The sequence below is a fragment of the Rattus norvegicus genome, chromosome 7, assembly GCF_036323735.1.
Source record: "Rattus norvegicus strain BN/NHsdMcwi chromosome 7, GRCr8, whole genome shotgun sequence".
NCBI lineage: Eukaryota > Metazoa > Chordata > Mammalia > Rodentia > Muridae > Rattus > Rattus norvegicus.
The window spans coordinates 31,376,949-31,391,878 of NC_086025.1; the positions used below are offsets into that span (position 1 = coordinate 31,376,949).

The window sequence follows — 14,930 nt, forward strand, 5'->3', positions numbered from 1 at the left end:
TAACAATTAGTGCATGCAACTATTTAAGAAGCCTCTTCTCAGTTTATTAGAAATGTGTTATAGAGCTTGATTTGCCCAAAATAATAATAGACTTCAATACAGTCACTTGGATGTATAAGAAAATGGACCACCTCCCCCATCCGCAGCCCAGAAAACATTGTCCAAGCTATTCAGGCTCAAGTGGCAAAAAGGGAGCTTCCGGACACTTCTAAGCTTGCTCTCTGACACTCAGAAACTACTCTGATGTAGTAAGTTTGCTTCCCAAGTAAGTAGACATCTGTGTAGCCCGTAATATACCTGAAGAACTACCCAACCCAAATATGGCGGCAGCAGCACCTGTGTTGGGTCCTTATCTGAGTGGTTACTGTTAGTTCTCCTTTCGATACAGTGACTTTCAACCTTCCTAACCCTGCAACCCTTTAATGCAGCTCCTTACATTGTGGTGACCTCCCCACCATAAAATTATTTTCGTTGCTACCTCCTAACTGTAATTTTTGCTACTGTTATGAATTGTAATGTAAACGTCTGTGTTTTCTGATGGTCTTAAGTGACCTCTGTGAAAGGGGTCGAGACCCACAGGTTGAGAGTTGCTGCTCAAGGATGAACTACGTTCAGAGGAACACAGGATCCCTCACTGGCGGCCTCCTAGGACCCTAACCGCCATTTTATAAAGAGCACACACAGGTTAAGGCCTCTCAGAGTGCCTCCCAGTTTCCTGGGGTCTCAGCAGAATTTAGAGAGTGTGGCTAGACTGAGAGACAGGAAAGTGGGTCTCAGGTAACCAAAGAACAAAGAGGGCGAGGCAGTTTTTAAGATGAGAAATCTCAGTGAGGATTCTGGAGAGAGAATCACTCACTTAGCTGGGAGCTGCTAAGATGTCCAGGAGTTTCAACATCCGAGCATCCAGTTCTGCTAAAGGTTAAAATCCCCAGTGGACGCAGCCTTACAAACCGATTGTGCTCCAAAAACTGCTTGCCCACCATCTGTTTATAATATAAAATATATTTCCTTCATGGAAATAATATTATAGGCTGTGATTAGGTTTTCCAGGTTAGGCAACGAAACCTATTTACCCAGAATGTAGCCTTGATGTTACATAGTTGCAATAAAAGAACGGCAGACAAACAATCAGGCTGCAGCCATTTGCACTGTGTTGCAATTCTCCCTCTTCTTTACTTATTTGTGTGTCTGCTCAGTTGGTAGTCTGGGAAGGGTGCCCAACTGGATCGGCTTTTAAATTTATCATTATTGTATTGTATTCGTATAGCATTTCTATTTTTTTTTTTTTAAGAACGGTCCTGGCTTACATTATTAATTGTTTTCATGCCAACATGAAGGACAGGGAGGCCTGCTTCTGAAAACCCAAAACATGAAGTTTTCCAGGCGGGTGGAAGTGCCCCGTGCACTTGCTGGGCTGGGGTGGGGGTGGGGGTCAGACCTTGAGAATCCGACTCTATTAGGCTAGAATCCCTCAGTAAAAAAAAAAAGAAAAAAATTTACCACTTACTCAACCTTGAAATAGAAACTCTGAGCTCAGAAACGTAACTCCCACTTCCTGCCACTAGAATTTCATCAGCATCCTCTAATCTAATTGTTCACCAAGAGCAGACAGTCCCTGAAGGAATCCGATAACTAAATATCAGGTAATTGGCTTGAATGTGGGGTGAGTGTGACCCGTTCCCGAGATCCTATGCTGATAAGCTATCAGGAAACTTTTAACAAACCAACCATCCAGCTCCTCTCCTCTGACATCCTGGGCAACCGCATCCTCAAGGGGGGATGGTTTTTCTCCAAGAGCATCCCAAGGTCCTTTGCTAAGTGATTTGCAACAGAGGTGTACATCTTCAGGAAAGGTACGAAGAGAGGGGACCAGGTGGTCTCCAGAGTCGGGTGACATTCATTACTGTTGCCAGTGCACGAGATGAAGGAGTCAGGCTCCATTAAATGAAGGAGAGCAGGAAGTCACGGTGACAAACCAAACTCTGAATTTAAGGCTCCCAGAGTCAGGAGCGGGGGGAATGCTGAAGTATAAGACCAAAATAACTTGCTAAGAAAGCTGAAAAAAAGACAAAAACAAAACTGGATCTTCATCACTGGATCTGCAAGTCAGCCTACGTGAGAGGATGATGCTAATAACGCAGAAATCTGGTCTTTTCACGTGACTTGATTCATTTATTCCACACAAAACAAAACTAAACTAAAAGTAGCTACCATGACTGGTCCAGGTTGACAGATAGGGGCAACAGCTTTTTTTTTTTTTTTTCATCTTTATTAACTTGAGTATTTCTTATTTACATTTCAATTGTTATTTCCTTTCCCGGTTTCCAGGCCAACATCCCCCTAACCCCTACCCTTCCCCTTCTCTATGGGTGTTCCCCTCCCCATCCTCCCCCCATTACTGCCCTCCCCCCAACAATCATGTTCACTGGGGGTTCAGTCTTGGCAGGACCAAGGGCTTCCCCTTCCACTGGTGCTCTTACTAGGATATTCATTGCTACCTATGAGGTCAGAGTCCAGGGTCAGTCCATGTTTAGTCTTTAGGTAGTGGCTTAGTCCCTGGAGGGGGAACAGCTTTTACAAGAGTACACATTGCTTTTCTATTTAGTTTTTTTTTTCCAGAGCTGGGGGTCGAACCCAGGGCCTTGTGCCTGCTAGGCAAGCGCTCTACCGCTGAGCTAAATCCCCAACCCACATTGCTTTTCTAATTGCCGGCATTATTATACAGAGAAACTGAGTTGAGATGCTGCCTCAGGCAGCGTGGTGTTCCAAAACCATTTTCTCATCTCTTGCTCCGTACAGTAAACACTAACAGCAGCTAACCAAGGGGCCCTTCTTGTCCTTAGACCGTTTGGTGCCCCTGTGACAGGATGTCATGGGTGGGAAATTTATTCATTTATTTTACAACTCCAAACGCTTAGGGAATCCAAGGTCAGTTCCTTACACCCAGAAAGATCCATCTTGCTCCATCGTCCTCTGGCAGAAGGCAACAATGCAGGAGAGGAGTTATGTGCACGAAATAATAAAAAACCAGAGTTGCAGCCTGAGACTCTTTCATAACCGGCATTAGGTCATTCATGAGTGTAGAGCTAAATATCTCTGAACCTCCCATTAGGTCCTGCCTCCCAACACTCTTATGCCAGGGACTGTCTCCAATACAGGCTTTGTGGGGAGACACATTCACTCTGTAACACCTTCCCATTGCTATGGCCCTCGAACTGTTTCTGTGACCAGTGGGAAAAACTCATTAACCTTCATGGAACAGGCATCATTGTTACTGCCTCCATGACAAACAGAAGGATACTAAGGTACAGGGAGGGTAGTTAGCATGGTGTCTGTCAATAGCCCTCATACCCTTTCTACTATTGTCTGCTATAGTGGGAACATCAAAGGGATACTTGGTTTCCCCAGGACATGTCCATAAAGGGAAATTCAGGTTGCATTGGATTTTCAAAGTGAGATGTTAGTGTTCAAGCCAAGAAGTTTGGGAAATATAAGTTACATAAAATTAAACAAGTCCCCTCCTACAAGCCTTCTGAGGGCCTCAACTATGTAACACACTGTGCTTTGTAACCTGCCAAGACAAGGATGAGTGATATACCAACTCTGAACACTTGCTGAGTGTTATCTTAAGGGACTAGAAATTTCAGATACACGTGTATGAAGCAGTTCCCATCTCTTTTGACTGGAAAATTGTGATGGTTTTAGTGGGAATGGCTCCCGTGGGCTCCTATGTTTAAACGCTCATTAGCGGAACTGTTTGGGAAGGATTAAGAGGTGTGGCCTTGTTGGAGCAGGTGTGTCACTGGCAGTAGGTTTTAAGATTTCAAGAGCCCACACTGGGCCCAATCTGTCTAATTGATTGTTTCTGCCTGCTGCCTGTGGGATCAGGATGTAAAGCTCTCAGCTAAACTTCCAATTAAATGCTTTCTTTTAACAGTGGCTTTGGTCTTGGTGTCTCTTTACAGCAATAGAGTGGTAACTGAGACACCAACGATGCATGTGGCAGCATCAGAAAACTTTGTACCTTAGTTAGCTAAACAAATACAAAATGCTAATGACTAGACAAGAATCTCAGTACTAAGGTTGATCAGATGTCCATTTACATAGCTTCTCTATATTGGTTCACTGTCTAGTATGCTATCCTACACACAAAGGCATGCATAGCCCAAGGCTTCTTACAAGACTTTTTATAGCAATTCCATCTCCCAGGAGAAAAGGGTTTGGGTGTCTCCTTGTGTCTTGAACAGCAGCTACTAAGAGTATTCCTTGACTGTGTACTTCCCACCCTAATTTTTTTATTCTCCAGGGTACAACCTCCTTCATCTTTGTTTCCCCCAGAATCTGGTAAAGGGTCTGGTCCATTGCTGGTGTTCGGCAAAGTTTAGCTGAATTGGGATAAGAATTAAAGGGACTAAATTCTTGTCCGTGTCTCCCTGATACCAGCCTAAGTCGTTTCATTGATTTTTGTTCATTAGGTCGGTCCGTTAACTGGCCTAGTGGAAAAATCAGTCTTTGTCTGGAGACCTGGAGCTGTTTAGCCCACATAAAACACATTTGCAGACTGAAACATCCACACAAAAGGGAATTGTGGCCTTCCCCCCATGCCGTTCTTCATCAAGCGGCAAGCGGGGTGTACTAAAAGCTCTCCCTTTTCAATTCCAGTACAGACCTCATATGGAAGAATGCCAAGGAGGTGTTTAGAAGAACTAGGCAGCATGCAGATAGAAGTGAGAAAAGGATGCCTCTTGGCCCAGGAAGGTCTGGGTTCTACCTCTACCTTAAACATCCCCGTGTCATTAGGGAGAACTTTAGAGGCATGGAGGGCCTGTTTCCCTAGCAATGACTGGGTGGCAGCAGTACTATTACCCTTCCCCTTGAGGTTCATATCAATTCCCTTCTCGTCAGAAACAGCACACCCTCCAACTAGCAGAGTACAAACAGCCTAACGTTGCAGGATGGTACAAGAGCAAAACCAGAGACTGGCAGTCGGCCTCGGGATGCAGATCTGAACGCTGTGTTTAGATATGAAGGAGCTGCTGGGAACGGGGCAAACATGAGGTCACAGAGACAAGTGGAAACATTTGAGGAATTTTTAAAACGCCAATCGATACATGCTGATGAAAGTGCCCTGCCACAGATAAGGCCATTAGAAAACAAACCAACCTCTATTCCATTAAAACATGTATTTACTAGAAGGGGTGTTCTTAATGGAGCTTGTTGGAAGTTTGAGCGAGCGTCACTTAGAAAGACGGGGCAGCGCAGTATTAAAGTTGGGGTGCTAAGGACCTTAGGCCAACGTTTACCAAACAAACCAAACTGGCTCATGTACAAGGTACACCCACTGCCAACTGCCTGTGAGGCCAGCCATGGAGCTGAGCCCCACAACAGTCTTGTACTTCTTTTTCGTCTATGGCCAAGTAGGTATCTTCGTTTCTGTGGCTGCGATGAAACACCAGGACTCAAAAGCAAGTTGGGGAGGGAAGGACTTGTTTGGTTTACACTTCCAGGTCATAGTCTATCACTGGAGGAAGTCAGGACAGGAACTCAACCAGGACCGGAACTTGGAGGCAGGAGCTGATGCAGAGGCCATGGAGGGATGTTACTTACTGGCTTGCTTCCTTCCCCTGCCTTGCTCAGTTTGCTCTCTTATAGAACCCAGGACCATCAGCCTAGGGATCGCACCACCTACATGATGTGGGCCCTCCGCCATTGATCGCCAATTGAGAAAATGCCTTACAGCTGGGCCTCTAGGAGGCATTTCCTCAACTGAGGCTGCTTCCTCTCTGATGAGTCTAGTCTGGGTCAAGTTGACACACAAAACCAGCTAGCACAGTAGGCTTAGCCCATGGCTCTTCCAGCAGCTGTTAAGGGATAAAGAACCCAGGGTGCTCAGCTTGGCCCAAGACCCTCTTCTAGTGTGGGAAGGTCTCCTGAGTCCTCCAGCATTCACAGTAACCCAGATGCCCAGGTTCAGGCTGTGCAAGGTCATTCAGGAAGGCCCCAAGGCCAGAACAGCAGATTCCTCTCTGCTCCCCACTGCTTCCACCCCACAGACAGTTGCCCTACTTGCTTCTCTACAATTAGTTGGCACAATGGGGTCCTCGCATAAGGAGGAGGGGGCGCCCCAAATCTCACCGTTATCGTTACCACTGCCATTAGAGTTGCACTGGACCATGAAGAAGTGTCACTGCACAAGGCTTCAAGCCTGAGATCCCAAAAAATCACACGGAAGGACACATCCTCAGCTCCAAAGAAGGAAAGAGGGAAGGTAGATGTGTAGTGATCTTTTGTTTCCAAGTGTTTTCTTGCTGGCTGTACTGCTAAATATTACAGTGACCTTCGAGAACCGCCCCCCCAGGTTTAAAACTGCTAACTTTCCCCACTCCTAATCAGTGTCCCTCTTTTTCCCTTTCTCGAATTTACTTAGTCCTGCTTGCCTTCTCCTATGCTGTTTCCTTGCAGATTCTGAGGCTGGTGCCTTCCTCCCCGATGACATGCCCACCCATATCCTCAGAATGCCACCCTCCTTGGAAATAGTCTTTGAAGGGGTAATTAGTTAAGGAGCTCAAGATGAATTATCCTGGGCTTAAAGTCTGCACTGACTGGTATCTTGCTAGGAGAGAGGAGACAGAAGTTTGGATGCGTACAAGGAAGGAGAACCACAAGACACGAGGCAGTGAGAGCTATTCTACGACAAGCCAAGGAGCCGCAGGAACCACCACGGGACACATGAGGGAAGATCTTGCAGTAGGAGCCTCCACAGGATACCCGGCCATATGGACACCTAATTTCCTACTTCCACTTTCCAGAAGGGCAACCGATATGTTTGTGTTGTTTTAAGCCACCAACTTTGTGGCCACTTCTGTTATGGTAACTCTGAGAAACAAAAAAAAAAAACCCTTGCTCAAAAATAGACTTTCATGAACGTGAGACTCTGGGTAACCTAAGGGAGCACCAGAAATCCTAGAGCTGAGAACATCTGAGACATAGGAGGTGCTCAGTAGCTGTCGATGACTGTGCAGAGTAGTTTCTGCAACCAGAGAGGGACCTGAGTTCTGTTCTCTTTCTCAGTCCACAGGTTATTACATAATGTCCACGTGGGTATTTACCCCTCCAGCTTTGCCCTCTCCGAGGGACACCATCTCCTTCCTGTCTCTTTGCCTCTTCCCTACCATGGTAGACAACGGAACAGCCTGGGAATTGGACAGAAAACCCAGATATGTATAACCTGAGGTTGGCTTCTAAAGATGTCCACATCCTAGTACCTTGGATTTCTGACTATGATGTCACCACGGTGAACATTCTGCAGAAGCAGGCTGACTAAGGATCCTAAGGTGAGGTTTCCCGTTATTCTGCGTCCCGATGAAAGCCCAAAGATCAGAGACAGGAGTTCAGAACCAACGGAGTCTGGAGATGCTGCACTGTTAGATGTGACAGGGCAGGAAGGAGCAGCTCACGAGGAACAGCATCGAGGAGAAGCTCTGTTCACCTCTGACAGTCCAGTGAAACCCCACTTCAGAGTCCTCACCTCCAGAGCTGCACAAAACCATTTCATGCTCTCCGAAGCCACCAAGTACTCCTTACAGCCCACACCTGTCTTCTCCTCTAAACAGTAGGGTTTTACTGATTCCTGACTGCTTAGGGTACCGGGAAGGAAGAGCAGGCACAGGGTCGAGTCTCACAGAGTTCTGTATTCAAGGCAGACTCTCTGAGACAGCTCATTCTGCCAGCTTTTGCTAAAAGGACGCTGCAGGGCAGCATCTCCACCAGAGATCATTCATTGGGCTTCAGAAGAACCTGGCCACAGACACTGTGCCCCATGGACTATCACTGTGCACTCTGGTGGGCAGGGTTCCCATAGGGCTAGCAATTAGGCCAGAGTTCTTGAAGAAATGCCTCAGAGGTAGAAGAGAGGCCCCAAGAGAGGAGAGCGAGCTGGGCACTGGAAAGTGCTCCCAGTCAGCTCTTTACAAATATTCCTTTCTCCCCGTGTTTAGGCCCTTTCTGCTCCTGCCGGCCTTTCAGTGGTCAGACAGGAGCTGGACCATGGGGTGCTTGCTGCTATTTCAGAATCTCACATGCAGAGCAGCTCAACAGTGGCTGAAGATTTCAAAATGGCTCCTAGGGGTTGCCTGAAGTCCTCCCAACAGTCACCGTGGGGGAAAACACGCAGAAGAATATAGGAGGAGGCTACCTATATACAGATAATCAAGAGGGCATCTAGATACCCCGTAATTAGCGTGTTGGGGGCTCTGTCTCTACCCTGTGCCTGGGGATGGCTAAGTGTGAATGGCTGCTCCCGGGTGGTCCATTTTCTGAGAAGGAACCAGTCCAGGTTCCATTGCTATGACTGGGCCCAAGAAATAGCCACTAAGCAGATGGCCCAGGAAGAGGTACAAGATAAACTCACTCTACAAATTACAGGAGTTAAGGACAGTTGATGCCCGACTTGATGTAACTCATCTACACTGCCGTCATGATAATCTTTGCAAGACGCAAATCTTTCCACGACACGGTCCTTTGCTTAAAGCTCTTTAATGAGCTCCCAGCACATACTAATTAAATCTAAACTCAGAGCTTTCACTTCCTGATCCCACCCAGCACCTTATCCCTTCCTTCCTCCCTTGCCAGTGTCCTAGAGATAAAAAAAAAAAAAAAAAAAAAAAAAAAAACAACCTGCCATTCCTAAACAGACCTCCGCTGAGTTGCTTCTTCAGCTTGAAGCATCCCCCACTCCCCTCTGGGCTTGGGGGAAAAAAATCTACACCATGCTTCCAGGCCCAGTTTCAGACTACCTTCCCCCTGAAGCTGAGGGTGACCCTGGCTCCTTGCTGAATTCCGCTATAGCACTTCCTAGGAGCAAGACCCTGCCTGCAATTTTCACGGATACTGTCTGATTGAATCCTCTTAGCAGCCCCAGAGGTGGGTACCACCGTCAACCCTGCTTTGGCATAGAAAAAGAAACAGGCTACCCAAACAAAGGCCCAGATCCCAGCTCACGGGAGCCATCTTTAGGAGCTTGACTTCTTCCTACTCTGCTGTGAAATTCAGTGCGCCGGTATGGCAAGCAACAGTGTTTGCTGCTGACCCCAAGTAGATCTCCTCTCCTACACCCTGCTCAGTAAAGGACACCTCCACCTGTCTGGTCCTCTGAGCCGGATGTCTGCACATGATTCCCTGCATTGCTGGTACAGGAGTTAGAACACACACCCCTCTGCCATCTCTCAGAAGTCCTTCCTCACCTGACCTGGGTGCCCTTCGTAAGACTCCAGTGCCTGGGCCACAGGGAGAATCTAGCTTCCTTGGGTGTCGACTCTTTTCTTTGTGTGATGTTGGCTCAAGGGAGAAAGAATACACAGACACAGTGGCCACCTTGATCTCCTATTTTTCATTTTATGGCCCTATTTTTAGTGTGCCATGCTCAAGGGGGAATTCAATTAATCACCGAGTTCCATCAGTGTTAGCTTCCAAATAGCTCTCCAGTGTACCTGCTTCTACCTGCTACCATGCTAACCTAGCCCCAGTCTACAACCACCTACTGACTGGTCTATCAGCTCCCAGCCACGACCCAAGGCCATCTTGCCCCAGATGGACTACTGCTCAGCCCCTCAGTCTCCTGATGGGAGCTGGGCGGTGAGTGACTCCTCAAGATTCTTCTAACAGAATCCAAACGATTCGTGAGACCTTCCTTCATCTGCCCCATTGACCGTGTCCTCTTATCCCCACCCCCAACCATGCCATACACTCGTCCACACCTACTTTAAGGAATTTACTGTTTACTTTACCAACCTGTTCCCTCAGCCAGTTTCCCTTCCTGATACCCATGCTGTGTTTCAGATTTGCCTGAGTTACCTCTTCCCCCAACAAAGCTTTCCCCAACCTTTTACATTTGAGTTAGATGCTCTATCTGTGCCTCCATGAAATCCTACATCTTCCATATTTGTCCTTATAGTCCCCTAGCTTATTTATCTCCTTTATTCTAGAGAGACTAGATGCACACACCCAAGTCCTCAGGCCTTCCTGTACCAGAATGATTTCATCTATACTGCCGTTTGCCGTGCTGTGTTCTAACACATCTGGCTGGACAGAATAAAATGGTCTGTTTCCTTCCCCTACCCATGTCGAGCTTGGCTGTGGAGGTTACTTTAGTGGTGGAGCATCAGTAAACACGATGGGGGCAGAGGTTTTGAGCGCATGTGTAGCTTAGCTTCTTGGCGTCTTAGACATCTGACTTAAGAGCAGGCACCCAACGAGAGACATGTGAGAGAGACCTGAGTTTCTCCCGTAGCATGACACAACCCTCTTCCTCCTCCCCACAGCTGACAAGCAGATCCACGAGTGAGAAAAATTAACGTAGATAAATTCCTGTTTGTTAGGCAACTAAGAACCGGGCGGTTGCTCCTTAGATGGAATTATTGAAACAGAAACTCAATATCCACTGACCTCCATTAGACCATAAACATCATTCAGACGGGAACTGGGCCTCTGGATGGGATGTCAGGTTTAGATGTGTGGGTGCTTCATACGTGTTGATGATCAGATGGACGGCCGAGTGAACGGTCACTGGCACGGTCTGCCCTCCTAGCTCTCGAGTTAATCCCTTACAGCCAAGAAGGACGTCTGGGTTTTCTCAACAGCACCTAGTCGTCTCACTTCCCACGTGGGGCTCTTGGTAGGTTTTTAACAAATGTTTGTTGAAATTAAGAGGCCTTGGATGCTGTGGGCTGGCTTGGGAATCCACCCTCAATTTGTGACATTGTTTCTGTGGGAAAGGCGCTCATGTGAGCCAAACAAACTTGCAAATGAACTTTTGGAACCTTGTCGACTCATCGGTTCGGGGATTGCCAGTTTTGTGGAAATCCATAACTGAACACATGTGCTAGGCTTCCCAATATGGGAGAAGCCGAGAAACTGCTTCCAACCCCAATATATTCAGCCTGGAAGAAAAAGATCCCTTTCTACCCACCCATACACAAACACAGTGCAGGTTAAACCTTAGGAACCATAATAAAACACCAGACTTTGTAGACCTCAGTGTTTACTTCATTTTTTTTTAAATTTTGTTTTTGTTTTGTTTTGTTTTTTGTTTTTTAAATCTGCTTATTCTGGGTGCCTCTTCTTAAGACCAAATAAAAAAGAAATTAATATTTTCATGCCCCCCCACCATACCCAAATCTACTTTCTAGACATATATACAAGAAGGCTCAACCTTCTCAAGACAGAGAAGAAATTATTTTTCTAAGTAAATCTGTGACATTTAGAATAAACATAGTGGGATGTTCCACCACCACACCAAAACATCCCCTTTAGAATTCCTAATTTTGAATGGTACAGAGAGCTTAACATGAGTCATAGAGTGGAAGCTTCATTCCATTTTATCTTAGGCCAAGCCGGAGCAGACTGGGAGCCAAGTAAGGGGGCGTGGCTACCAAGGACTGTCAACCATGACCCTGTGATGTTGGCTGATGTATAAAGCCACTGGTACGGCCTGCCCAACACTCAGCTTATCTCACTCAATATGTTTTTGAGAAACACGGCATAAAGGGAGGCATACGACGGCATAAAGGGAGAGCAGAGAATCAAGTCACAGTGATGAACCACAAAGGAAACAGAACAGTAAAGTAATAGTGGGTAAGGGTTGCTTATCTGATATTGGGTAGTTAAGTGGACATAGATATACGTTCTAGGACCAGACAGCAGATAAAAAGCTCAGGAAGGGAAGAGTGTGCTAAAATGGAGAACTTTTAAATTCAGGGTAAAGGCCCTGGGTGGGGGATATTCTTGAATCAGAAAGACAATCAGTGAGACCAAGGAGAAAGAGTCATGAGAGGGTTGGAACTGCCAATCACAGAGTGCCTTGTTTGATCAGGCTCAGTCTGGGAGAGGAGAAACTGAGGACAATGAATCACTGGACACTGGTGGTAATTTTTTTTTAAAGGATCATTCCGATTGGAAGGTGTTCAGCCGGGGTGAGGGAGCAAGATAAGGGGTAGGGGAAACCAGAAAGAGACCTAACAGACCCTTTCTCCTGGCTTGCAATTCTCCAAGAGGGGACATAGCTTCCCCATGCCCCTCTAAAGGGATGGTTCTCAACCCGTGAGTCCAACCCCTTTTGGGGTTGGAAAATCCATTCACAGGGGTTCCTTAACCACCAGGAAATCACAGAGGTTATGTCACCATTCATAATAACAGCTGATTACATGGCAAAGTTACAGCTACAAAATGGCAACAAAAATAATTTTATGGCTGGGGGTACCACAAACTAAGGAACGGTATTAAAGGGTCTCAGCATTAGGAAGGCTGAGAAGCACTTCTCTAAAGGACTGGCTGCTTCCTTTAACTTACCAGAGATGGCCCACCTAGGCCTGACAGCCTCTTCATCGTGATTCTTCTCTTTCTGACCACCCCCCCAGAGTTGAAGTTCATGTTCACAGCAGAAGCCATCCTTGACTCCTTACACAACCACCTACAGGATCATCACTCACCCATCTCACTAGTTAGTTTTCGGACTTGACTAATCCGTCCCTTACTCTCCAACATTGGGCCCATCCTGTTCTTGATGGCTTCGACTGACATGCAGAGGTCTCTGTTTTCCTCTCAGTAATCTTGTTCTCCATGGTCAGGGCCATGACCTAACAATCCTGCAGACCTGACCATTTCTGGCAGACCTTACCATTTCCGGTAACTCCACGCCTGGATCACCTCAACGCTGAGCCCCACACAGTCCATTTTTCCAGATCTAGCGCATGGATTGTACCCTGCTCTTATGTCTCCCACCTACAGTGTGTCCCTACTTCTCTCCATCACACACTGGAGTCCTTCATTACACACATCAGTGTCTTCAGCAACAGCCCCACCCTGGTGTCCTTGTCCCCAAACTCTGGCTAAACCAAACTATCTACCCTGCTCTCCAGCGACAGGGCTGGAGTACACGGGCAAAGCAAAACCACTGCTCCTGGGTGCTTCCTGCTCTCCTTTCTCAGATTCCCAGGGCTCCCTCTCTCCAGGCTCACCTAGACACCTTGTTCCTACTGATCTAAGTTCACAGAGGATGTTCCAAGCAATATGAACAGACCCTGAGGTTTGGTCTATTCCTACCAGCTCTGGGATCCAGATTGTGCTGCTTCCCTTCCATCCCGGTCTGAGGCTACCCTTGCCCCTGATGTGATTAGGTCACATTTTCTGTCACCCGCTGAAAGAGAACACACCACAATATTCTTTCTCTTTCTCTTTCTCTTGCTCTTGCTCTTCTCGTCTCTCTCTCCCCTCCCCCCTCCCCCCTCCCCCTCCTCCTTATCCCCTCCTTCTTACCCCCTCTCCCTCCCCTGTCCTCCTTATCCCCTCTCCCTCCCCCTCCTCCTAACTCCCTCTCCCTCCCCCTCCTCCTAACTCCCTCTCCTTCCCCCTCCTCCTTACCCCCTCTCCCTCCCTCTCCCCACCTCTCCTTTCTATTGGAATTTTCCCCAACAACGCAGAAAAGCACCGGTATGTGATGTCAGTGTGCGCATGCGTGCGCATGTTCACTCTTGCAACGGGAAGGTGTGGCCTCTCATTGAACTTAGAGCTCATCAATTTGGCAGGCCCCTCTGACCAATGGACTTCCAGGGATCCTCCTGTCTCAGCTTCCCCAGCACCAGGATTACAAAGACATGGCTAGCACGCCTGACATTTTATGTAGGTGCCGGAGATCTAAACTTGGCGCCTCATGCTTTCACAGCAGGCACTTTACAGGCTGACCCAACCGTCCTCTCTCCAGCCCCAGACACCATTATTTTTTATAACTTTAAAAACAAACAAACAAACAAACAAAAAAACCCTGCTAAATTTAGATTGGTGAGATGGCGTGGCAGGTGCTTTACCTAGCATGATTGACAGCCTGAGTTTGGTCCCTGAGAGCCATGCGGTAGAAGAGATCAACTCCCACGAGCGGTCCTCTGACCTCTACACACGCTACGGAACGTGCACTACCCTACTCCAATTAAAATGTAATGGAAAATAAATTTTAGAGCCCTAAACCTTCTGGACTCTACGTTTTGCCCCAGAATCTGCTCTGTATCTCCTCTACCAGTCTTCATAACTCCCCTAAGGAGTCGCGCAGGCTGGCTCAGTGTCCTTGTCATTTGCAGCTCTAGCACCCTTCCAAACACAAGCCTCTGTCGCAGTCATTGATTGCCCCGTCCTAAGCCCAACGAATCAGTTTTCCTTTGACCTCCTTGGCAGGAGCTGGCACGGTACACTGCTCTCTCCCCTTTCCCTTGCCTGGCAACACACTCCTCCTTTAAATGCCCTCTCTCCCCTTTCTGATCCTTCCTCCCCGCCCCCCTTCTGTTTCTCTCTGACTCTAAATATCACAGTACTTGAGTCCTCTAGTACTTCAGTGCTCCGCTCTCAGACATCTTCTCTTTTCAGTCAACACACTCCCCACCCCTGCCCTCCTCCTCCTGCTCTGATACTAAGGCTTCTGAAAGAACCATAAAATACAACCAGCTCCAAAATTCCATCACCAACTTGGGCATCTCCCAACAACTCCTGACTGAAGCTTGCTGGACAAATAGTCACTACTTATATACGGCTATTTAAACGCCACCACCGTCACCACCACCCATGAATGAACTCCTGCCCAGAGCTCTCCAAAGACACAAGACATAAGCGGGATGAGTCTAAAAGAATAAAAGACTCCAGCGACCATATACCACTGGCTGTGATCAGTTAATTTCTTAAAGTCTACTCTTGGGCATGTGACAAGAAGAAAAGGCTCCTACCCGATTACAATTATTCATGAGAATTTTCTTGGCCCTGTTTCTTTTGTCTGCCAGGGATTCTGAGGGAAGGAGCCCCCTGCAAGGGGTGCAGAGAGGAGGGCAGAGACTCTTCTTGTGGCAGCTAGGATTGTGACTTCCTCCACAAAGAACTCTTAATCCATTCCATCT

The 14,930-nt window shown here is 47.2% G+C and overlaps 1 protein-coding gene across 7 annotated transcripts in view; it reads right to left on the minus strand.

Moving 5' to 3' along the window:
• Plxnc1 (plexin C1) overlaps positions 1-14,930 on the minus strand; it is a 153,846-nt gene that overhangs the window by 99,971 nt on the left and 38,945 nt on the right. The window contains exon 1 of one of the 7 annotated variants that reach the window (XM_039080102.2): positions 14,763-14,923. The exons of 5 other annotated variants lie outside the window; for them this stretch is intronic. The gene's annotated coding sequence lies outside the window, so the exon portion shown is untranslated. Of the gene's footprint in view, positions 1-12,345; positions 13,190-14,762; positions 14,924-14,930 lie in introns of those variants that run through there. One more of the 7 variants, XM_039080103.2, reaches the window with a different exon arrangement.